Source organism: Urocitellus parryii, chromosome 2 (genome assembly GCF_045843805.1).
Source record: "Urocitellus parryii isolate mUroPar1 chromosome 2, mUroPar1.hap1, whole genome shotgun sequence".
Taxonomy (NCBI): Eukaryota; Metazoa; Chordata; class Mammalia; order Rodentia; family Sciuridae; genus Urocitellus; species Urocitellus parryii.
Window position 1 is genome coordinate 149,519,976 of NC_135532.1, and position 25,601 is coordinate 149,545,576.

The 25,601-nt window shown below is 39.9% G+C and overlaps 1 protein-coding gene across 1 annotated transcript in view; it reads left to right on the forward strand.

The window, feature by feature from the left end:
• The first annotated feature begins 430 nt into the window (after positions 1-430).
• LOC113192305 (transmembrane protein 45A) overlaps positions 431-25,601 on the forward strand; it is a 63,492-nt gene continuing 38,321 nt past the window's right edge. Inside the window, exon 1 of the mRNA XM_026402418.2 lies at positions 431-708. The gene's annotated coding sequence lies outside the window, so the exon portion shown is untranslated. The remainder of the gene's footprint in view (positions 709-25,601) is intronic.

Sequence of the window (25,601 nt, forward strand, 5' to 3'; positions counted from 1 at the left end):
ACCGGGGCCTTGGCCAGCGCCGGGGCCTTTTTCATCTTCCAAACCCAGAGTTTAAACAAACCAGCCTAACTGCCTGAAAGGATGAGTATGAGAGGGGTTAGGGCAGGGGCAAGCTCTGGGTGTCTAGCGACCTTGTCTCGGCCCCTCCCGAGTCGCCAATGCTGCCGCCGCTGCTGCCGCCGAGTGCCACATCAGCGACCGCGAGGCATTTCCAGGTTCCTCTGAAGGATGCAGCGAGCTGGGGCGGCGGGCTGGGGCGGCCCCAGGCCAGCGGGAATGGCGGGCCTCTCCGCCAATCGGCGGCAAGTGAGGAGCCGCGGCCACCAATGAGCGCAGGCTTTGCCAGCCGCGGCAGCCCAGGCTGGTGCCCCTTCGGGGAACCAGATGAAGCACATCTGTACAGCTGTGCTGAGAGGCTGTGCAGCCCCAGTGCCGGCCGGACGTCAGCTAGGCACGTCCCCCACGTCCTCTCCTGCTAGCCACTTATTATTTATTCATTTCCCTTAAGAAGCAGCCAGGGCCCTGAGCTTACAACTTTTTCTCCTCCCTAATGCGAGACCAGGCCAGATCCCATCCAACACATAGTTTAATTTTCATGGGGCTCTGGGATCAAAAGAACAGAAACAGCAACATCAAAAGCCCAGCCGCTATCTGATTTTAAACTGGCAAAGTGGAAAAAATAAGTGTTGAGTAAACAGACCAAGCTGGGTAAGTTTTGAATATGTGCTGGTTATCGTATTTCTCCTTCTGTGATCTCTGTCCTGTCTTTATGCTGTTTTCACCAGCCCTCTCTTCATTAAGGAGAGAAAAATATCGCTTGCTGGCACAAACTGCACAGTCGTTCACCTTACTTCTCTTCTTCTTCTTTTTTTGTTTTTGCAAACATTAAAGTTTTTTTGCTTTGCTCTTTGTGATTTTTGGGGTATGCTATTATAAAAATTTCCTGGGAGCAAATATTAGGCATTTTGTTGTAAGCCTTTCCAAAGTTTTTGAATGTACTGATATATTAATTTTTCTATTTTATTTCTGTGTACATTGGTAAAGACGAAATTTTAAAATCTATCCTACACTCCCTGTTTTGATGGAAGATTAAGAAAATTATCTGGCTCATTTGGAATTAATGTAGCTTTTGTTTCCATTAATGTATGTAATATTGTTTAGAACCTGAATCATATAGGCAATTGCTGAATCTTTCATTGAAATTTAAATGTAGTTGTAATTCAAATCTGTCTTTTCTATGATCATCTACCCATGTTGCAACACCCAGATTCCTTTATGATTGTTAAAAACAAACAAAACCCAAATATGTGACAAGTGACTTTGTGTGGTGTCTATAACCTTATAATTGTATGATCAACCTCTAATTCTATCTTAAAATATTCAGAATGATTATTATAGGTGCATACTTACAGATAGTTCTGGCTTAATTTTAGGATTTAGATATTGTGTGATGGAAAATGTTGAGCTAGGTGAGCCCATTCCATCTGAAACCTCTTGAATTTTTCTCTGTTTGCGGAAATGTTTTGAATTTGAGACTTTTGTCACATGCTGTTTACTCTCATGGGTGTTCCAGCCAGAACTGACTTTGATTTCCAGCTCAGATAGAAGTAGATGAGAATTTGGTGTAATTTTTTTTTAAGTTACAGAGTGTTTTTATTCAGAAAAGTAACATTTACCAGAGGGTTTAACAGTTGAAGTGGTGTTCAGATACTGGGGTTAGAAGAAGATACATTGTTGCAGAGGAAACTGGTCTGGTTAATTCACAATTCCATAATGTGATCTTGGACAAATTATTCAGCCCATCTATGCCTCAGTTTCTTTCTGTAATATGGAAATAATAACACCTATGGCAGGGTGTTGTCTAGAGTACTGAGTGAGTTAACTTATATTGACACGTAGATTAGACTGGCACTTGGCAAGGATTTGCTAGTGTGCTCATTCTTCATTGCCTTCCTTTCCAGTTTCCCCAACTGCCATTTCTGACCTCTGCATTAGAAATTAGTATTTACCTAGTGCCCACCACTTGCAAGCCAGGTACTGGGTGAGGCTGTAAAGGGAGGTCTTGATTGAGGAGTGGGATAGAATTGATTAAGCGTTTTAGATCTAGAAGGATCTGGGAGTGTGGGGAATAAAAACCTATCTTATGGAAGGATGGCTTCCATAAGAAGCCAGTTATAGGTATTTCTGAACAACTTCTCTCTGAGGTCCAGTCTCTACTGTTTGCCCAGCATTCCCTCCTTATCTACTGCGTGGCTTCTGTGACCTCTGTTTAGGACCTGCATTATGGGCAGCAGGGCTGGGAAGTGAGTCAGGCCCCATATTTTGGACTTATTCTCTGGTGGCTGCCTTAAGCCCTGCTTAAGGGGGTATGGTGCTCTGGGCCATTACTCAGGCTGCTTTTTAACAGGCCACTCCCTAAATTCTTGCTCTTGCCCATCTTGCTGATGGAATCATTATAAGTATTCACATTCATATCTATAACTTTATAATTTATAGTTACTGAAATAGATAAGACTTATAATATACACCTAAATGGTAGGTTTGGAGTGCTCTTGTCTTTTCTTCCTTGAAGGCATGGGCGGTGTCAGGAAGATATGTCCTGGTGCTGCTGCTGACCACCTGCCTGACCTCAGGCAAGACATTAAGCCATATGGTTCTTTGTGCCACCATCCATGAAATGTTCACTAAGGTCCCTTTTCTCTTGGATGACCATCTCTTCTTCTCCCCCCACCCCTGGAATAGTCTGTTGCTTATGAGTGGCTATTTGATCTGTCTATGACTAATATTTTCTGACCCCTTAATACATGGTAGACATTGTTCTGAGCTCATGGCATCCTCACAACAACCCTGTGAGGGTTTGTGCCTATTTGAGGAGACATAATCACAGGCAGATTAAGATACTTACCCAATTATACAGTGAACAATGGCAAGTATAGATTCAGTGTAGCATCAGAGTCCAAGCCTTAACCATTAGACTATACTGCCTTAGGTGTATGAGCAGCTATGACTGCTCTTGTTTTTGGTGGTGATTGTCAAGAAGTTCATGGAAGGAAGATCACTGGAGGCAGGGACACATTTGGAGGGATCTAGCTGACAACTACCTGAAGAAGCTAGAATATCGAAAGGAGATTCATCTTTGAGGTATGTTCCATTTGAGGCAACAGACATTTCACTTAAGAGACATTTAATTTTTTTATTAGATGGATCTCACTGCAAATGTGTGCATTGTCTTTTCATCTTGTTAGAAGAGAACCCACAAAAGTACCTGGAATTATGGTAGATACTTAATAAAATAAGTATCAGTTAAATGGTTATCCTCATTTGAAAAAGGAAGTGCGGCCACAGTAATTTATTTAAAAAAAAAAAACAGAGAAACTATGAAGTATCCTAAGACTTGTAGAAAATGGGGCAGATATGATATTGTGCTTCTATCTTGGGCACCCTCGTTTCTCATCTTATTTCTTGAGATGCTGTGGTTTGGGGATAAGAATTTCTCATGATGAAGGTCAATGTAGGGCTATATTAAGTGTGGAGTTATTAGTCATAATCTAGATTTGACATCATTTTGGGAATTCACTCCTTAAATTACTTATATATTGATTCAAATGTATTATTTAAAAAAATATTTTGACTTGCTGGTTATCTCATTTTCTTAATGTAGTTACCCTTTTCATCATAGCATGGGGTCTAACCAAGCACATAGTCTTACCAGAGTGACTTTGAGCAAGTCCTTTCTCTAGAAGGCTTCATTATCTGTAAAATGTAAATACCAAAAAGACATTACGTAAGAAAGTCCATGTAAAGCATTTGACATTGTGTCTGGCTCATAGTAAAGTCTATACATGTAAGCAATTCATTTTTTATTATGCTAAAATATACATAGATAACATGAAATTTACTATTTTATCCATTTTTAAGAGGACAGGTGAATGGCATTTTGCACATTCTTGTGCAATCATCGCCACCATCCATCTCCTGAACTTTTTTTTTCTTCTCAAACTGGAAAGACCACACCCATTAACAGTAATTCCCTATATCTCCTACTCTGTCATCTTCTGGTAACCTCCATTCTACTTTTTTGTCCATCCATTTGACTACCTCATATTTGTGGAATCATACAATAGATTTGTCCTTTTGTGTCTGACTTAATACATTTAGCATAATGTCTTCAGGGTTTATTCATTAAGTAGTATGTGCCAGATTTTTTCTTTCTTTATTTAATAACCATACGATTTATTTTTATTTTTTTTTAGTCATACATGACAGCAGGATGTATTTTGACATATAATACATACATGGAATGTACATACATCAATCATATTGTCTATTCTATTCTGCTGCCCTTCCTATCCTCCCTACTCCTTCCCTCCTCTCCCATCCTTTCTCTCTATCCAATCTAATGTGACACACTTTTTTTTCTTTTAGGGCTGATTAATATTCCTTTGCATATATTTATCACCTTTTGTTTTTCTATTTATCCATTGCTGAATGGATTTGGGTGGTTTGCACCTGTGATGGTTAATTTTCTGTGTTAACTTGACTAGGGCACAGCATGCACATACTTGGCCAAACATTATGCTAAGTGCTTCTGTGAAGTTATATTTTTAGATGATATTAAGATTTAGATCAGTGGACTCCAAATGTATGGAATATGCTCTCCATAATGTGAGTGAGACTTATTAAATCAATTGAAGGTATCAAAAGAAAAAGAATGGCTCCATTGAAGAAGAGATTCTTCTTCCTCCAGACTGCCTTTGGACTTAGGAATACAACATCAACTCTGTCCTGGACCTCTGGGCTGCTGGCCTACCCCAGAATTTCACAAGTGAATTCCTAAAATCAGTCTCTCTCTAATACTCTATATGTATGTATGTATGTGTGTATATTGTGTATATATATATGTTATATATATGCAATAGAATACATACTCAGAGTAAAATTGTCAGATCATATGAAAATTCTACTTTTAATTTTTTTTAACAAACTTCTTCACTGTTTTCCACAGAGGCTACACAATTTATTTTATATTCCATCATAAATACACAGGGATCCATTTTATACACACCCTTGTCAACCCTTGTTATTTTCTGATTTATTTTTAATTTTTTAATAATAGCTGTCCTGATGAGTCTAAAGTAGGATCCCATGGGTTTTGTTTACATTTGTCTAATAATAAGTTATATTGAATATCTTATCCTGTGCTTATTGGCTACTCATATATGTTCTTTGGACATATGACTATGTATGCAAATATTTGCCCATTTAGAATCAGGTTGCTCTTCTGTTGTTGCGTTGTAGAAGTTCTTTATATATCTTGCTATTACCTTGTCAAGTATATGATGACAACTATTTTTTTTTCTCATTATTTGGACTGTCTTTTTACTCTTTTCATAGAATCTTTTGATGTATGAAAGTTTCACATTTTGATGTGGTCCAATTTTTTTCCTTTGTTACCTGTGAGTTTGGTCCCATATATGACGTATTATCGCCAAACTCAATGTCATGAAACTTTTCACATGTGTTTTCTTTCTTAAAAAAAAATATTTTTTAGTTGTAGTTGGACACAATACCTTTATTTTATTTATTTATTTTTAGGTTGTGCTGAGGATTGAACTCATCGCCTTGCACGTGCTAGGCGAGTGCTCTACCGCTGAGCCACAACCCCAGCTCATGTGTTTTCTTTTAAGGATTTTATAGTTTTAGCTAATTGGCTTCAGTCTTTGATACATTTTAAGTTAGTTTTTGCATGTAGATATTTCAGCAATTCATTAATAATTTTTATGAATTATTATGTTTATCTCTATATAGAAATCAGTACCATAGTATATAATGATAGTATAAAACATTGATTTGTTCTTGATTAATGTTTTCTGATTATGTCTAAAATATTGATTTTCTTCCCCCATAAAATTATTTGTAATTTCTACTCTCTGTAGCTATTTCCAAGGAAGAAAAAATATTCCTATAGTGAAAGGGCATTGGTTCCTGGTAGCTCTCTTTTCTTTTTTAAAATGTCCTTGCCTTTTGGTGACATCTAGAGTTGAAAAAAAAAAATATATATATATAATGAAAATAGTGTACAGAGTCAAAGTAATAATTTCTCTTTTATACATCTGTCTCCTTCCTGTTTTTCTGCCTTTCCTGGAGGTAGCCTGCTATACTTTGGATCTGGAATTTTCCATAAGTCCCATGTGTTAAAGGCTTTGTCCTCAGCTTGGTACTATTGGGAGGTGGTAGGGACTTTAACAGGTGAGCTTAAGATCTTAGGTCATTGGGGGCGTGCCCTTGAAGGGGATATTAAGACCCTGGCCACTCTTCTGTTTCTCTCACTCAACCATGAGATGAATGTGTTTCCTCCTCCACATGCTCCTGCCATGTTGTATTGTGCCACAACAGGCCCCATAAAACGGGGTCAAGCCATCATGGACTGAAACTTTTAAATCTGTGAGCCAAAGTAAATCTTCCTCTTCTTGAGTTAATTTATCTCAGGTATTTGTGACAATAATAGAAAGCTGATCAACACATAGCCTTTGTGTTGTGTGTTCTTCCAGACTCTCTCCAAAAGTTCACTCTCAGGGAAATATCTAAACGTCAATATAATTTAAAAATGAAAACGACACCACATTACATACACTGTTCTGACTTTGCCTTTCTTTAATTTTTGTTGTTGTTGTTGTTGTTGTTGTTCTGGGATCCAACCCAGGGCCTTGGACATGCTAGACAGGTGCTCTACCACCAAGTCACAAACCCTAGCACCGCTCTTCTCTGTGAGCCACTGGCTCTTCCCAGTCCCCTCTGGCTCTCAATGCTCCTATAAAGGAGTCTGACACTGTCTCAGTAAAACATTGGAAGACAGAGGTCCTTTCTTTCATCTACCCACCACTACTTCTGAGCAAACTATGTCCCTCTGGTGCCATCAATAATCCTGAAGTGAAAAAGGCCTGGAGGCAAATACTTCTTTTCTTCCTTGCTTAAATGAGCAGAGGTTGCTGTCCTCTATGCCTTCTTTTATTTCTCTCTCAAGAGAAAAAAATGAAAATAACATCAAGAACCAGGTGTCTCTTTCCATGGTGAGGAAGTAAGGAGCATGTCTTTACATTCCCCGTTGTACCTGAAATTTCATAAGGTTCTAAAACAGATACACATAATTTTATTTAATTCCTTTTAATAAAGAGAAAATGGATATTTAGAAAAGTCATATGTGATTGCCCAAGAAAGCTGATGCTCAGGAGGTAAATTGTGCTACTTATTTATTTAATTAGAAGGAATATGAAAATGTCTCTGATTTTAGCTCTTTTTTTGGGGGGGCGTACTGGGGATTGAACTCGGGGGCACTCAACCACTGAGCCACATCCCCAGCCATATTTTGCATTTTATTTAGAGGCAGGGTCTCACCCACACTTTTTAAAACACACCCACACTTGCCCTGCCGCTAGAGATTCTCTCACAGAAGGTGTGATGTAAAGCCAAGACATCTGTGGAAAGCTCCCTGGTAATTTGATGGGAGGCCTGGGCTCAGAGTCACTGGCCTAGTGGGAGGAATTTCCCAGCCAAGGGTGATTACCCTTGTGAGTATGCTGGTGGCCTTCATTCCCAGCGCTTAGAACTGACCTCAAGTAGTCCTTGTTGAAGGAAAGCTCTACCCAAGGTTCTAATTAAGAAACAAATAAATTGGATGGGAACCTCTTCTCTTGGAATGTTCACAGAGATGATTTTTTTCATCCTGCAGCCTCATCCCCATGAATACTCACTTGTTTAAGCCCTAATTTATATGGTGCTCCTATTAACTTCACTGTTTTCAGAACCAAGCTTCTCTCAGTGCTATAGTTATTTCTAGGTAGAAAACTTAGGCATTTAGGAGGCATCTGAATTGCCTTTTAATGACTTAAAACTATCGTGAGTCCATTTTCTGATTTGAGTCAACAATGAGTTGCCAAATTGACCTTATTCCGTGTGTACAGAGATTGTGTCTATCTCTAGACCATAGTCTACCACCAATTTACATTTCAGTAAAAAGTATTACGCTTAATTTATATTCAATTTAGTAGGAAAAAGCAGGAGCTAAAGTGACATATAAGGATTTTTTTTTTCAACTTCAGATGAACATCTCTTTAAAACAGGATATATTAGTTCCACAAGATTATTTTAAAATTAAAACAATATATTAAAAATATCAAAATATTGATATTATAGGTTGAGCATCCCTAATTTGAAAATCCAAAATCTGAAACTTTTTGAGTGCTTAAACAATACTCAAAATGTTTCAGATTTCAGGGCATTTGGGATTTTTGGCTTTCAGATTAGGGATGCTCAACCTGCAAAGTCTATGAAAATATTCCCAAACCTGAAAAAACTCAGAAAACTGAAATATTTCTAATCCCAAGCATTTCAGATAAGGGGTCCTTAACCTATATTAACTACTCTTATGTAATATAGAAGATGTTCCTCATATCCTAATAGACCTACATTTTAAGTTACTACCCTTACATGTACATAAAATAAGAATAAAGTTCCAGATATCACTTTGATATGTCTAAGTATGGATCTAGTTTTTTTGTTTTTAAATATATTGTTTTTTCCTGATGTGTTCTTTTAATATGAAGACCTAAGCCTTTTTTTTCAGTTCAAGGAGTCTTTCGCCAATTACTTGCTTTCCGCCTCCCCCTTTTCTTATATGTCAGGTGTATGTTTAGACTAACAATTATGAAAAACTGTTAAAGGCAGATAACAAAAGCCAAAATAGAGAGCTACTTGGTAGTGCAAAGTACATTTAAGGCATGTTTGAAGATCCTGTGTGTTTTAATCAATAATGAAAACTTAAACATTAAAAGTGGTAAAAAAAAAAAAAAAACCTTAGAAAATGCCAAAATCATATTATAGCTAACCCTTGGCAACAAAGGCCAGAGTTCAGACAGGGTGATGAGGGTAAATGATATGGAGGAAGAATGAGGGGTTTGGGGTTAGAGGTTATGGAGGTATCTTACTTGGAAGCAGCTCTCAGGGAGAAGGGACCCCTGTGTGTCCATCCCCAGTGTTATTGTCCGGCTACTCTGTGTCTACTTGGCATGAGGATGAACCACTAAAGAGCAGGATGACTTTGTTTTCTCCTTCCTGCTTCCATGACTTTCCGGAAGGGCTGTCTCCAATAGGGGATCAGAGGAATGCATCAATACCTCATCCACCTGGGGCGAGTTTAGGAAACTCCCTGGAAACATTAAGCCTCATTTTCCTTCTCAGGATGTTGGGCCTGTCTCTCCTTACTTCTGAGTATCACTTTGGGAGGATTAATGAGGTGATGTATGCAATGGGGCTTTGCCAACTGCAGTGTAGTCCCCAGAGGTCAGCCACAATGTGAGCATGTTTGCTGCGAAGCCCTTTCTTTACAGAAAGATGTGTGAACAAAAAGTGGCTGAGTGACTTTATTAGGTGTTGGCCTCTTCTCTGAGTTCTCATTTTGCCCTTACATATTCATTATAGGGTAATGGCTACTAGTCTTCCCATTTTGTGGATGAGATATACCAAAGACCAGGAGGTTAAGCAACTCATCTGAGGTCATGCAAGACTGAAATCAGAATTTAAACACAGGGTAGCATCACTACAGTGTCTGACCTCAACATTTATGACATCTGTAATATTATCCTTAGGAATGAAACAGTGTTGATGGTTGCTACTTTGGAGTGTTGGTAAGTACTCAAGTCTAGGATAGACAAACAGAGGCAGAGGTATCATGGTGTACCAGCCTCCTTATCCTGAAGTTCTAGTTTCTTCTTACTGCCCTTTGTGATCCCAGTCATTTATGTGCCTGATTCACTCTCATTTAGCATCCATCACCCTCTTCGCCTGAATGACTACAGTTGTATCTCAAACTATCTGTAGTAAAGGGTGAAGGAACAATTTGGGTTTTCCCTTTCAGTCTATTTTAGCCTTAAAAAAAATCCTGCTTAGATTTTTCCTCAATGCCAAATTACTTTAAAATGTTCAAATTTTTCTGAACATTTCCTCTCAATTTCGGCACTCATTGTAGATGGTAGTAAACAGTTTGCAGACTAGCCCTGGCCCACACACTGTGGTATAAATGGTACTGTCTTGTGCATCTTCCTTCTTTCACTCTTGCCTCCTCTAAACCAAAGACCACAAAGCAGTGACAGGAATTCTTTTAAAAATACAAAAAAAATCACACCATTTCTGGACTCAGCCTGTCCAATGGCTTCCCCTGGAAGTTAAAATAAAACCAGACATTTACCATGGCCCCAAAGGCCCTTAGCCAGCTGGACCTGTCCATATACCCACCAATTTCCTTTTCCCACTAGCCTTCCTTGGTGCTAATAAAGTGGAATTAGACTTTTGGTAAAATTAGGTTCACACAGAAAACACAATATGTCCTTTCTTCTACTAGGCCAAGCATGGACAGGTGCTTCCATCATTGTCTTTCCGAGAGTGAGAACTTTCTCACTAGTTTCAGAAGGAGCAAGATGCCTAAAACCAAGTCTCAGAAAAGAGTTGATCAACTCTGTAGTGTAACCTATTGCTTCTCTGACAAACTCTGCCTAAAGGGGCCTGCAGAGCGGTCCCTTGAGGATTCAGCATTGTACTGATCAGCACATGCATATGAGGAAACTACTGGAAGCTGAGAGACTGGCGTCAGGGTGGGGTGGGGTGATGTTATGTGTGTGCTGTTGTGATTTGAGCATGTCTCCCCAAAGTTCATGTGTAGAAACTTAATCCCAATTTTATATGTTAATGACATTTGGAGGTAAAACATTTGGGAATTAACTAGGATTAGATGAGGTCCCGAGGGTAGGGCCTCCATAAAAGCATTAGAGTAAGAGAGATCTGAGCTAGCCTGCCAGCAGGGTCTTTCCATGTGATGCCCTCTGCTATGTTAATGATGCAGCAAGAAGGCCCTCGGCTTCTTGAGCAGATGCTGGAGCTGTGCTCTTGGACTTCTCAGCCTCTAAACTGTGAGAAATATATTTCTTTTCTTTATAAATTACCTAGTCTCAAATATTCAGTTATAACAATATAAAATGGATAGAGATATGGGGAGAAGAGTACAAAGCCCAGTGTTCACAGGACTGGGAATATTGCTTTTTCCTTCTAGCCAGACTGGAAAAGCCATAATTCATGGGATGTTGGGTAGAACAGTCAGAAAGTTCTTGCCTCAGTAATGGGAAACAGCACTAGACTGAGCACTGCTCCAAATGTGCCTAACAAATCATAAAAAAGAAGCTCACCAGAGGATCAAACTGTTTCCAACTCATTAACCTCATTTCAGAACAGAGCTCTATAATATTTATAGAAATAAAAAGATTCAGTACCCAACAAGGTAAATTCCACAATGTCTGGCACCTCAAAATAGTCAAGTGTTTGTGTTTAAATTGGAAATACACTGTCCCTGACTGTCCTGGTGGTGTTCTTCCATGCACATTTTTGTACCATTAACAAGTCAAAAAGTTTGTGCCTTCAGTTTTAACATCTTGTACATAACAAGTCCGAGAAGGCCAAACCATGGTCTGTGTTGATATTTACCTTGGCTTCTGAGACACCAGTTCCCCTTTTATATCTATTATTATCATAAAAAATATGTTTTCCCATGTTTGATACATTCCCATTGGATTAGAACAAGGTGAACCCAAGCTAAGATATTGCCTAAGTCCATCATGGATCTCAATGAAGTTCAGGGTAAGGGGTAGTGAAAGTGGTGGGTGAAATGTGATTGATTTACTGAGGCCAATTAAGTGGATGACTCAAAATTAAGAGTCTTAGAGGGCAGTAAGGGCCAAGCCAGGGAGGCAAGGTCTCTGATAGTATTAATAGGACAGGTTAGGCCAAGATCCAGAACCAGAAGACTTTGAGAACCAATAGAGAACATACAGAAAGTGAAGTAATCAAAGTCTCAGGAAGACTGTGTCCAGGTGAATAATCAGGGCTTGTTCATTATCAGAAGCTGGTGACTGGGTCAGAAGAATGTACCAGGATCACCTACGAACTGACTGCTTTGGAGGTCCATAGCTGATGTCCACACTTTGGACCTTGCTATCTATTATCCTTCTGAGATTTGGGCAATTTTTAATTTGATTGACAAGACTATTTCTTTGATTCACTCCTCCACAATTCTGAGATCCAGTCTGACACTGTGTCTTCTGAATACTTTTAGTTAGACACTTTATACCCAGAACAAACAAGTTTTCTTCAGATTGGCTGGTGCTAAGTACAACATTCTTTCCCACTCGACTTGTACAGACAATGTGGCTTTTCTTCATACAATTTATCAATCTTTTGGCAAAGCAAAAATAATTAGTTTTCAAAAATGTTTAACCCAAGGAGTTTCTTCTTGAAGATGATGACAAGATATCACTATCATTATGTAGTTAAAATTTTATTTTCTTTGGGAGATGGGGTTGGGACTAAAAGGAATAGTCTCTGAGAAAATTGGAATTCCATTTGTCTTTTAAAGGAGGGATATCTTAAAAATCACTTTTTCATCTAGAAGAGGGTGTTTCCATTGGTAATCTTGGAACACATTACTTCCATTGCAAATGATAACTACTATGGAATGGATAACTTGAACTGGGATGTAGGGATGTCTGCTGGATGGTAGTCAGTGTTCTCCTGGTCACCATGATGGTCTTCATGGTCAGAATGATTCCCTTACAGAATTTAATAATGACAACACCAACACTAGACAGTAGACAGAGTAAGTTTATTACTTTATTTTTTTTCAAGTCAGCAAAGATCAAAAAAGATTCTATTCTCTGTGTTTCCTAATGGGAAAGACATAGATATAGGAGAGACTAGAAGGTACAGGCTCTCTGTGTCTGATAAACTTAGGTCTGCTGTCTGTACTACTAGACATATCTGCAGACATTAACTCTGTAAGGAAGATTCAAGAGAGGACAGCTCATGCTTTGTGGAAAGGAATGTACTAACTTGATATAATCTACTTTATGTTAATTGTGGTGAGTATTACTGGTTTTAACTTTGTCTTTATATTTATTTATGTTTTGTGGTGGTAATGAGTAAAAGGGTGGGGCGAGTAAATAAAATTGCTTCTCTGTTCTGAAAAATTGCTACATTCTAACTGGTTCTCAGGTGGGAGGATGGGAGTTGTTGTGTTTTATTTATTTATTTATTTATTTATTTATTTATTTAGGAGAGAGACTGACAATGTGAAATCAGTGGGTGAAGGCAAAATCAAGAGCATTTTGCTTTACCTCAGTCCTAGTTTCGCTTTCCCCTTGCCCACTTTTTGTTTCATTTCTGTACCATTCCCCTCCCCCCGCCCAAACCTGTGATCACTCTTCTGTCAACAGGTCCTTAATAACATAGAAATTGCACAAGATTCTGAAGAGATATTGATGGATTATTTCTTTTCCTCATTACTGTAGATCTTATATTTGCCTTGGAAATAGAATTTATATACCACCCCAGGGAATTCTTCTTCGGTTTTCCTGAAATTAAGAGAATCCCCATTTTTTTCCCCATAAAGTTTAGGAAGAGGCAGTTTATGAAAAGTTAGTAATAGAAAGAGGTCAACTGAAGGGATATTTTGATTTTGAGGTATCCTGACCTGGGCATGATATTAATCCTTTGGAAAACAAAAGGTTGAGGTACCTATTGCTCTCAGAGAGCAAGCATTGACTCACACTGAGACTAGTTAAGTCTCTGATTATTTTTTAGTGCTTTATCAATCACAGATGGTGCTGAATCATGAGGTATACTGCCAGATTTTGGGATGGAATATCACTCACTAATGAAGAACTTGGTTAGGTCTGAAAGAGTACATTTTCAGGAAAAGTCATGGACTTGAAGTGTGTTATCTTTCCTTGCTTTTTGGAACATCATCACTTACTTTTATGACTCTAGGTTAACAAATGACATTTGCAAATATTCTTCCCTCTATTGTCCCCAAACTGAGGTTCAGCCTTTTGTATTTTCCTCCATGGTTCAGGGTATATTTGAACGTATAAACTAATATTTTTTATTTTGGGGAGTGAGACTTGAGAAGCCATTCACAAAGGGCAATTCTAAACTAGGGTGACTAAAAACCAGAATAAGGATGAATGGATATTTTTTTCTGGTGATCTATGTCCAAGTGGAGAATTGATGAGCAGGTGAACTTACATTAGTTGAGTATCTTACTGTTATAAAACAGACCATGAATGACCCTGGTGTTTGGAGAAAGCAATTCTTATTTGGCGTCCTTATAGGAAAGTCTCTGGTTTAAATGAGTTTCTCCACTGGCTTCCCATTTGGGTTTTCATTTTCTAAATATCTTCAGGGGTTTTTGATTGTTTGTTTGTTATTTGGTAACATGACAGCATAACCTCACAACTTCACATTTATTAGTTGCAGTCCACACTCACCTTAATTTCTTATGGTCTCATTTCTTATTTGCTGGTATGTCCAAATGCTGAAAGGAACAGCAATTCTATGACTATTTATTCCTGAGATTTCTCAGTCTTCACATGTGCAGCCCAGGTCAGGGGTACCAACTGGGGTATTATCTACTCCCCATGTGTTGGAATGGATGTAAGCTGGTTGGCTTGGTAGGCTTGTCCAGATAAGAGAAGCAAAGTCATGGGGGAGGGAGGAGTTATTCCTTGTGGGAGCCTTATACTTACATCCTGACCACTGAAGTTGGATGGCTGAATGGTTTTATGGAATTGATTCATCAGGAAGTAGACATAGTGAGAGTGGAAGTAAATGAGAATGGTTACAGTTATGGGAGAAACCCTGCTAATGGAGATTCTTTAGTGTCTTCTGGTGAGCTGGGAGATTGACTGGTGGGTTGACAGTCATACTTGTGTGTCTGACGACATTAATTGCAGGGTGCTATGGGCCAGGTTTCTGTAGGTTGGGTGGAGATGGAGGTCACTGGCAGTGAGTACAACACCCAAGGAGAAACATGTGAGTAGGAGGAAGAAAAGCAATTTCTTTCCTCTGTTGTTGCAAGACTGGTGCTGGTGAAACAGTCTTTTCTTGAACACTGAGCTGCACCTGGTAGGACTGGGAGCCTCTGAGCAACACATCCACTCAGGAATCATGGGGGACTTAGGCAAAGGTCAAAGTAAGGTAAGTTTTAGTATGACACTGTGTTTTCTTACTAGTTGCTTTTGGCACGCACACAGATGTTTGTGCATGTGTGGGCGTGTGTGTGTTTATAAAACCGAACGTATGGTGTCAACTTTCAAACTATAGTTTCTATATTACAGAATATTTTCAGCATTAACTAAGAAACAAAGGCTAATATTAGCTGGGAGTTCTGTTTTGGACAGTCTGTTTTGGACAGTTTGAGAGGTGTATTAGACATCTGGGTGGAGAAGCTGAATATACAGTTGATTGCAGGACTCTATAGTTTGGGGAGTATCTGGTACTAAAGATAAATATTTGGGAAACACAGGCATGTGGCACAGCATTCCAGCTGTGAACAGGATGAGATCCCCCAGAGTTGAGAGTAGATAGAAAAGAGTTTTAAAAACAGGTCCCCAGGACTCCCAATCATAAGAGCTTGGAATTTAGGAGACACTGGAAACAAAGGAGGGTGCAATGAATGGGGGAAAAAAAAGGGAAGAATATTTTTCAGAGAGGAGGCTGTGGAATTCTGCCAGTGGCTCAAGTAAGATGAGGGCAGAATTGGCCACTGAATCTAGCAATGGGGTGGGGGCAGTCTTTGGTGATTTTTTTCAAGAGAGAGAGAGAGAGGATCATGTATGACCAGTAAAGAAGGGACAGAATGAGGTGGGGCAAGGTGAAATTGCTGCCAATTTTCCTCTGTCCTCATTCTGGGAGACCCAGGATCCTTAGTTTCTCATTCATCTTTATTTTATGTTGTCACCTCAATTTAACTTTGCAAGCATTTTTAAATTCTTTTTGAGTATGACAGATGGGGTGCTCTCACAGATGAATTCTTCTCCAGTGTCTGTTGGGTTCAGGAACTGTGACTATTTGGCATTCTGTCTGGCGACAGAGATGTAGCCAAACCCTGGTCCTGAGAGAGGTGCTACGAGCAAATCTCTGAATATAACCTTAGAACTGGAGTAACAACAGACCTTGTAAGGAAGAGGCCCTCAGGTGTGAGCATGGTAACAGGTGGGGCTTGTTCTCATCTCCTGATGAGGCCCCAAGAATAATTGTGTTTTAGCATTTGTCTTGGTACAGGCAGGCCCAGAGTATGACAAATAGAAGTCTTGAAATTAAGAAAAATTAGAAGGCTTTGAGAGGAAAACAAGAGAGTGAATGCAATCATGGGGAAAAGAAGAAAGAAATCAAGACAAGTGAGGAAGTTTCCTCAGCTTAGCCCTGTCCTTCTGGGCTGTGTTTATCCTGGTAGGAATGCAAGGGCTGACCTACATTTTTAAAGTGATTGTGGAATTTGGCATGTATTTTAGGAAGGCTGTTCCCAGGGCTGAGGCCCATGAGTGACTCAGCTGGCTTAGACACAGCTGGCTTTTGTTGGGGCAACAGGAGAGCTCCCCTGCAGTGGTCTGGAAATATTTGCAGACGGTGCCACCTTGTTATTGCCATCCAGCAGGCCTGTTGCTTCCTTCTCGTCCCTCTTGTTTAATCAGGCCTCACCATTTTTGGCCAGTGAAAACAATTATTGTTTAGAAGCTCCGAATACCGACTGTAGGTATTCCTTTAGGGCTGTGTTAAGGTGGTAGGAGATGCCAGAGGAAGCATAAGTTGGTAGGGTCCCTTCTTTGCTGCCCATACCAGGTTATGAAAAGCAAACCTTCTACTTTGTTATCTATGTAGCATTGTGCACTGGGTGTCTATCTACCTGCAGTGCCAACTTTCACATAACTGCCTCACCCACCCCACACGTCCCACAGAGTGTTATCACCCAAATGTGTCTCACTTTCCCTGTTTCAATACAGGTGGTGGGAAGATGAAGTCAGACACCATGGAGTCCCTGCCTGGCTATGAGAAAGCAACCTCTGCAGTACTAGGGGGGCTACATCAAGGTGACACCCTAGTTTTCCTTGGTCTCATGTAGAGTGTGAGTGGGTAAACGTTTCATTAGCTTCACGAAGGGAGAGACCTGGTTTCTAGTCATTTTTAATACCTTAAAGAACCACTTTAGTAACTGAAGGCAAAGTCTGCCACGGCTGCCTTCTAATCTGGGATTTAGTGGAGTTTAAATTTTTTCTGCCATGTGTGCGCTCCCCCCCCCCCCCCCCCCCCCCCCCCGCAATGTGATTGCAAGGAGTCCAGGTGAAGTCTGCATCTCTGATTGAGGCAGGATGTGCTGCGGATGAGCTTTAGTTACTCAATTTCTGTGTCTGCCCCTGCCTGGGCAGGTCTTATCTGGATCTCAGAGGCAGCCTCTCGGGGCTGGGACAGTGGAAGTGCCAAGTCAGCTTCAGCACGTACACAGTTCCCACAGCTGCCCACCCCATATTTCTCTGTGCCAGCTGGGTCTAGCCTCCTCCTGTCCATTCAGGCAGTGGAAGAGAATGATGCCATCCAGAGCTGCTGTGACATGTGGGGCTGGCCTGGTGCCTGTTTGAGGTGGCCAGAGCCTCCTTGCTATTCCACTCTCACACTTTTCTTGTACCTGGTACAGTTGTGAACCCATTTACTGTGATTGCAAATTATATTTCGGATCCAGTCAGTAATGTGATGAGAGGTGTTTGTGTGTACATGTTTGTTTGTTGTTTGGGGTTGAAGAGGATGTCTGTGGAAGTCACTCTTTCCTAAGCCATTCTCAGGCAGTATATGGTTCTGCAGAGATGCACCTACCCAGCTTTGTCCAACACCAATTTCAGATCTATGCTTGAGAAGACAAAATCAAATAGTAGCAGGAACTTAATGTTGGGGGTGGTGGTACCCCCTAACCCTTGTCTAGCTATTGCCAGGGCTTTTGGATACATGAGTATCCACAAACAAAAACCTGTCTGAAGGCTTGCACAGGCCACAGTCTTAGTGAACTAATAGTTCTGTGCATAAACATCTCTCAACATGTCCATCATGCTGTGAGCAAGGGTAAACTAAGTTTTTGTGGTTGTGCCTACTTCTTGGTACAGTTACCAACTATCCTGGGGACAAGGAGGAAAATGATACTAGCACTTCATATCTTCTGTCCTCTTTACTCCAGTATAACCAGTCCTCTTGATTCTAGGGCCACATTGTAATATTTGTCATTACTTTTTTTCTACCCTACAGACTTCTGATGTGTTTCGCATTATTTCCACATATTCCAAACCTCCCAAATTTGCTACCCTCATTTCATAGCTTAGAACATGTATTTTTTAAAATAAAATAGTTGGAAGTATCATGGGGTATTCTGATGATGCTTTCTGATGTTGTGACCCCCATCTGGACAAGTGGCCTGAGGGGGATGCCTATATTACAAAAGTACACTTTGACTTTCTTTCAGTGCTTTTAGTGGACAGCACGGTACTTGGTTTTCCTGAATTTATTTAGGGATGTGAGATGCTCATCAGGCTGTTCATTCATTCATTTCCTTGTTTGTGAAACTCCATTTAAGAAATGCTGGTACTGGGAATGTAAAGATAAAAGGCTTAGTTCCTTCTTTCCAGGAACTCAAAGTGCAGTGAGACAGACCCTGAATGTAAACAATGACAGAATTCATGAGCAATTCCATAACAGTTCCTTGGGATCACAGAAAAAGGGAAACTCTCATACTTGAAGTGTAGGTTTGAGGAGGTTCTCTGAGATGGAATGACCCCTTTACTGAGATTTTTTTTTCCTCCAACCCCTCTTTTTCCTCCTTCTCTTCTTCTTCTTCCTCTTCCTCTTCTTCCTCCTCCTCCTCCTCCTCCTTTGTAATGGAGTTATGTTGGATGTGTGTTAATTGGGTGAAGGAGGGAAGGGCTGCAGGCTGTGTGGAACAGAACAGAGCCAGGGAGGCATGCTAGAGAGCTTGGCATGTTTGGGTAATGTTCAATGCCACTATTTAATTTGGTTCTATCAATGGGGCAACAGAAATGAGAGTAGGGTCCCTCCAGGAGGTCAAGGATACTGCCCCTCCCCCCCATTATCCTGCTGTGATCAGACAATCCTTTTTGAAGAAGTACATCTGTGGGATGCATAACAGTATCTTATAGGAGCCCTGGAATGTGTCATCTGGAGGAGAGAGAGACCTAGATTTGCAGTTGTTTTGACTAGACTTGCAGCAGAGGCTTCTGTGAGCACAGGAAGTAGGAGGAGATTGTGTTCTGAATCCTGCTTCTTCACTCAGACTACAGTGAGATTTTGGGAAAATTATATAACAAACCAGTGTCTATTGACAAAAATTTTCTAATAATACCTACCTCATCAGAGGTGATGTGAAGATTAAATGATATAACTTATTGATATATGAAATAATCTAACACAGTATCTAGTCAACAGATGTTATCTTGTTTTGCTTTCTGTTGTCTGTCTTTTCTCATTCTTTGTCGCCTTCTTTTCCTATTCTCCATTTTTCATCCAACTCTTTATTAGCTAAGTAATATATGTCAGGCATCCCACAAGATCTACATTGTCCAGTATGGTGGACACCAGCCATATGTGGCCATGGAACACTTGAAGTGTGGCAGGTCCCAACTGAGATGTGCTATCAGTGTGAAACACACACAGAAGTCATGTATTTAACACTTTGTCTTGTCCCCAAACCACCATTGTTTCCAGGGCTTGCCTTCCAAGGGCAGGAGGCCAGAGACTTCTTGAGTCTGTGGAGGTTTTTCCTATAGAAAGCCAACCTTTGATTGTTTTCTGAGGTGGTCTTCAAGTGAGCTCTTCTTCCTGCAGTGATATTCTTATGAATGACAAAGGTTTGATTTTAAATTTCTAGTCTGTGTTCTTATTTTCCTCAGGAGTTTGGAAATACTGAGTTAATACTGGGCTGTGAGCAGGAATGAAATTTTTCATAGTAATTTTTTTTCTATTCATTGCATGCTCAATTGACAATATTTGATGAAATAGAATACATTATAAAACTAGATTTCACCAGTTTCTTCTCACTTTTATAGAAGTGGCTACTGAAAATAATTTAAGATTACTTGTATAATTTGAATTTTACTTCTATTGAACAGCATAGTGTTGGCTGCTAGGAATTCACAGACTTTTGGAGCTTATGGCCTAGTAGGGGTAGGTAGAAAAACAAAATCAGAAGAAAATTTAAAAATAAATAAAAAATACAAATTGTAATTAGAAAAATACACATTATAATACAGACTGTGAAGATAAGTTTCTATGGAGAAAAAATAGGAATATGTAATTTAGACCCTGTGGCCGAGGAAGTCCTCTCTGAGGAAGGGACTGATGCTGAACCTTGACGGAGTTCTTCCTGTGTGGACTTTCTAGATGACAGTAGGGACAGGACATTTCAGGCAGAGGAAAGAGCCTGCTGGGAATACTCATTGAGTCCATCTAACATCAGGCCTGTGGTCAGCAGCAGTAAAAACCTGTGGGGTGACAGAACCAAGGAGCGCCCCTGACTGCTCAGGGCTTGTGCTCTGGTGAGAAGACAGGCACCTGAGGGTGCAGGGATGTGGCTGGTACTTGGCCCTGGAGTGCCCATTGCCCTGTCTTGTTTCCATCTCAGAGTCATCATCAACCGTAGTCTTGACCAAGCGGGTCCCTAGGGCGTGTCTGTTCTTCCTTCCACATAGGTAGGTAGTTAAGATGCACAGTTGCCCCTCTATTCCCTGCTCTGACTCAGACTCATCATCTAGGTAATGAGCGTCTGTGATTGTCTTCTAACTGGTTTCCTTGCCTGCAGCCCCTTTCTCCCTGTCATATATCTGTGCCTGGCTGCCAAGTTAATCGTACTTGAACACCATTTAGATCATGTGACTTCCTTTCTCTTGAGATTTAACAGTGCCTTGCTGGCAGAAGAGCAGTTTTCTGGGAGATGCTGGATCTCTGTCACTTTTCATCCTTCACATTTTCTTACTACATTTTGCAGAGAAGCATGGTCTGTAAGCTGTGATTTGAGGAGTCTTTCAAGCTTTACCAGTAACTGTCTTGCCATATTTCTGCTCCTGCCCTGCATTGCCTCTTGGGCCAGGCATGCTGCAATTTCCGCTGTCCTGTGAACACTGAGCACTGTCTCCCAAGGAAGGGCAAGAGCACATTGGCAAGAGCTGTTTCTAGAGTTGTGAAAACAGATTTGAACACCAGCTCTGCCATTAAACTAGCTGTGGAAACTGTTTCAGTAAGTTACTTATCTTTTTTGAGCTTAATTTCCTTATTTGTTAATAGCACGAGGCTAATCATGATTTGTACCCTTGAAGTTGGGTGGATAAGGTGAAATGTTGTAGGTAAATCATAAGTGCCGAGTCCATAGTGAGTCCTTAATCCATATCCCTTGTTTAAATCAATGGTAAGCCATGATTAAGAGTTACCTCTGGGGACTTTGGCCCTACTTTCTTTTTGTATCTCTAATACCAGTTAGCAATTTTCTTATAACTGAAAATGGGCTGTTGTGCAGCTTTTGTGCAGCGGTGGTGGTGGCCATAAACACTGGATAGGGACACTGAATGGTGTTATCTTGGACCTGGCTGGAACCTCCAGAGACCATCCTGTGTAGAATCCCTGAGGTGCCTCAGGATGTCCAAACAGGTCCAAAGGAGTTAGTTGAAATGCTTCTGTTGTTCCATGTGGGATCTGTTATTTTTCTCGCACAGCAGTCTCTAGTTGGTTCTCCTGTCCATCACAAAGTACTGCAGTTGTTGGTTTTTTACTTACCTTTGGTCCCTCTTAATTGAATATCTTTTTTTTTTTTTTTTTGCTTTACTTCTATCAATGAGGAACAGTAAGAAGCTTAAATCTGCAGATACAAAAGACTGGGAGTCTGGTCACACCTCAGCTCTTTTCTCTAGGGTTTATCGAAGAGTTAAATGTGTTAGACTTGGCAGTGTTAAAAGTCTCACACAGGCATACCATGACATTATTAGCTGTGTTCTTCCTCAGCTTTTATGCTGGGATGTGGTATCAGGTCATTTTCACAAGGAGGAGGCAACTTGAGCTCTTCTCCTAGGAAATCTTCTTTTAGATAGTACAGTACTGCAGGTAAACTTAAGACAATTTAGGTATAAAGAACTCTGTTATTTTAAATGGTAAAAATATTAAAACATAACCTGTCCAAAAATCAATATTTTTTAAACTCTTTTAGTTTTGATTGCAACAGACTGGTTACAAATTAAACTACAAAGATCAGACTGTTTCAGAGTTCCCTAAGTGATTATGCAGTCTTTTTCAAAGAGTTGGGTGGAAGGAAAACTTTATTTCAAGGTTGAATTTTATCTATGCAGTCACAGGCAGAAAGCATGTTGTTGTGTATAGAATAGTATTTCTCAGCTTTTTAGACTATTAAATAAAACCTTCACATCATCTGTTCATGTGAAGTATCTTTTTTTAAATTTATTATTATTATTATTATTATTTTTAATATTTATTTTGTAGTTATTGGCGGACACAACATCGTTGTTTGTATGTGGTGCTGAGGATCGAACCCGGGCCGCACGCACGCCAGACCAGCGCGCTACCGCTTGAACCACATCCCCAGCCCCCATGTGAAGTATCTTAAAATAGACATTTTAAATACATAAAGACAATTTTAAAAAAAGACAATTTAAAACTATGCTATATATGCTTGGGAAGGGGGCAACATTTCACACCAGGAATCACTGAGTAAGGGCTTTTGTCTTCTTGTTCTTATCTCTTTGGAAGATGTAGTGTGTAGCATGTAATTGACAAAAGTAGAATAGAATACCCAGTTGAAAGTTAGTGAATAATAAATATTTATAAAATAGAACAAATTAACCTCAATAAAAATTAAAGTTTCAATAGCTCCTCTATGGAGATTGAAATCAAATGAATCCTGTAGTGTTTGGTGCCTGGAAAAGAAACAAAACACCAACAGAAATTCAGATGTCTTGCCTACTCAGTCCTCAATGTGTATTTTAAAAATATGTTGTAAAGAGCAATAAGGTAAATGCAGTGCCCATCACACTAGACCGTCCTCTTTATTTATTTTTGTTGGACACAATATCTTTATTTTACTTATTTTTATGTGATGCTGAGGATGGAACCCAGGGCCTCGCACATGCTAGTAAGCGCTCTACTGCTGAGCTACAACCCCAGCCCCTTGACCATCCTCTAACACCAAGACTTGGTCTCTTACTCTTAGTTCTAAACCAGTAATGAATCAATGATTCAGTTAATATGCTGGGAATCATGAACAGATTAGAAGAAGCATCAGAAATCAACATGGACCAGTGTTACCAGCATTATTAATGTGAGATGGACCCATTTTAACATCAGATTTCTTGACATCTCTCATCCCCTTCTGAACTTTGATTGTGGCTCTACTTTTATTATCTATTTATTGAGCAAAAAAGACATATCCAGGTCTGTTGGAATAACTTTCAGTCTCAGCTAGCAGCTACTAGCAGCTCGGAAGTGCCTGAAATATCCACCTTCCTTCAGGCCTGACAGAAGGGCCTGCAGGATGGGGTGAAACCACATCCTCAGCACTTGTGGTTAGCATTGCCAAACTGCCCAGCCAAGAAACTGAGAGCCAGGGGCTTCAGGGCATGAAAGGCTAAAGACCCTTCCAGATTGCTTTCTGCCACGACAGCAATATTTAGAGTTTCCTCACAGTGCGGTTACATTAGGCAGAAGATGATTGGCTTATGGATATTGTCTTGCTTATGTATGATTGACAAGCATGCCCCACTCAAACCCTATAACCGGTGTGTGAATTCCCAAAACAAACTGAGCTACCAGCTGTGTGTGTTGATTCCGTGACGTGTGTCCCCCCCTCCCCGCTCCCCGCGAGACAAAGTAGCTGAGTGATCATGGATCACAAAGGGACTAGGAACACATTTACGGGCCAACTCACATGACTTGTTGCAATGGAACAGTGGCCCAGGGATCCTCAGCTTACCTAATGGAACAACCACATTTTGGACCAAATTCCTAATTAGTTGAGAAGTAGCTTGGTTAGAAATCAGAAAAGCATAGGATGTTCAAATAGAGATATGGAAATATCCAGAAGTCACAATCAAGTCAACTGAGGACACTGAATAAGGAATACTGGGTATTGTTTGAGAAATCTGTAACCTGAGATATTGCAATATTCATTACCCCATGGAAATCCTTTCATGTGTTTCCAGGTAAAATACAGAATGCTTAGTGAAATTCAAATGTGAAATATACAGCTCATGAAATATATGGTAGAAACTTGTGCTAAAAAAATGCCTTGTTGCTTATGTGAAACTTAAATTTCACTAGGTGTCCTATGCATTTATTATTGTTGTTAAAGTGACCACCCTACTTTCAGATATCCACAGTGCTGCAGGGCAGGGAATGAAAACATGGATGACATTCCTGTACATTTGTGAATATAGAGCATTGACATATTTCCTGGGGATTTTTCAGTTGTCTGTCAAAGGCTCTAAGGCTCTGTGTTTGGTTATCTTGTTCTTCTTCATGGATGTACAACTCAACTTGGACAGTGACCACCCAGGAGGCAATTACTGATGTCCTTTATTTCCTGTGTTCATTTTCATCAACTTTGAAGTTTAGCCACAAACTTATATTCCTGATTTTGAGGTAGGGGCAGAAGTCAAAGGTGGAGATTTCTTTGGGCTGAAGTAGTCACTTTGAGGGTCCAATCAGAAGAGGAAGTAGAAGGAAAGGCAAGGAAACTTTAATTTACCAGAACCTTGGTCTTCTAGTCCTGTAGTCAGAGAATTTTCCATGGAACATGGAATTCCACTTTTTCTTGTCTGAACTTGAACTTTAAGGTGATTGAAGTTTAGGTGTTTTTCTCTTTCTCCCTTTCCAGTTTCTCTCTACCTCTGTAGGTTAGTTTCATATGCAAAGCTGGCATTGAACTAATTTTTTTATTTATTGAATTCATAAATAGGATATGCTAGGATTTGGGGTTTTTAAAAAAATTTATTTATTTATTCTAATTTGTTATACATGACAGCAGAATGCGTTTCAATTCATAGTACACATATAGAGTACAATTTTTCATTTCTCTGGTAGTACATAGAGTAGAGTCACACCATTTGTTTCTTCATACATGTACTTAGGTAATGATGTCCATCTCATTCCACCATCTTTCCTACCACCATGCCCCCTCCCTTCACCTCCCTCCCCTTTGCCCTGTCCAAAGTTCCTCCATTCCTCCCATGCTCCCCCCCCCCATTATGGACCAGCATCCACATATCAGAGAAAACATTCAGCCTTTGGTTTTTTGGGATTGGCTTACTTCACTTAGCATGATATTCTCTAGCTCTGTCCATTTATCTGCAAATGCCATGATTTTATTCTCCTTTATTGCTGAGTAATATTCCATTATGCATATATACCACAGTTTCTTTATCCATTCATTCTATTGAAGGGCATCTAGATTGGTTCCATAGTTTAGCTGCTGTGAATTGAATTGCTATAAACATTGATGTGGCTGTGTCACCATAGTATGCTATTTTTAAGTCATTTGGGTATAAACTGAGGAGTAGGATAGCTGGGCCAAATGGTATTCTGATTTAAAAAAAATAATTTTTCCCCTCCAAGTCAGGCAGAGTACTACAAGAAATTCAAAGAAATGTCCTATTTGAATGAATATTCACTTT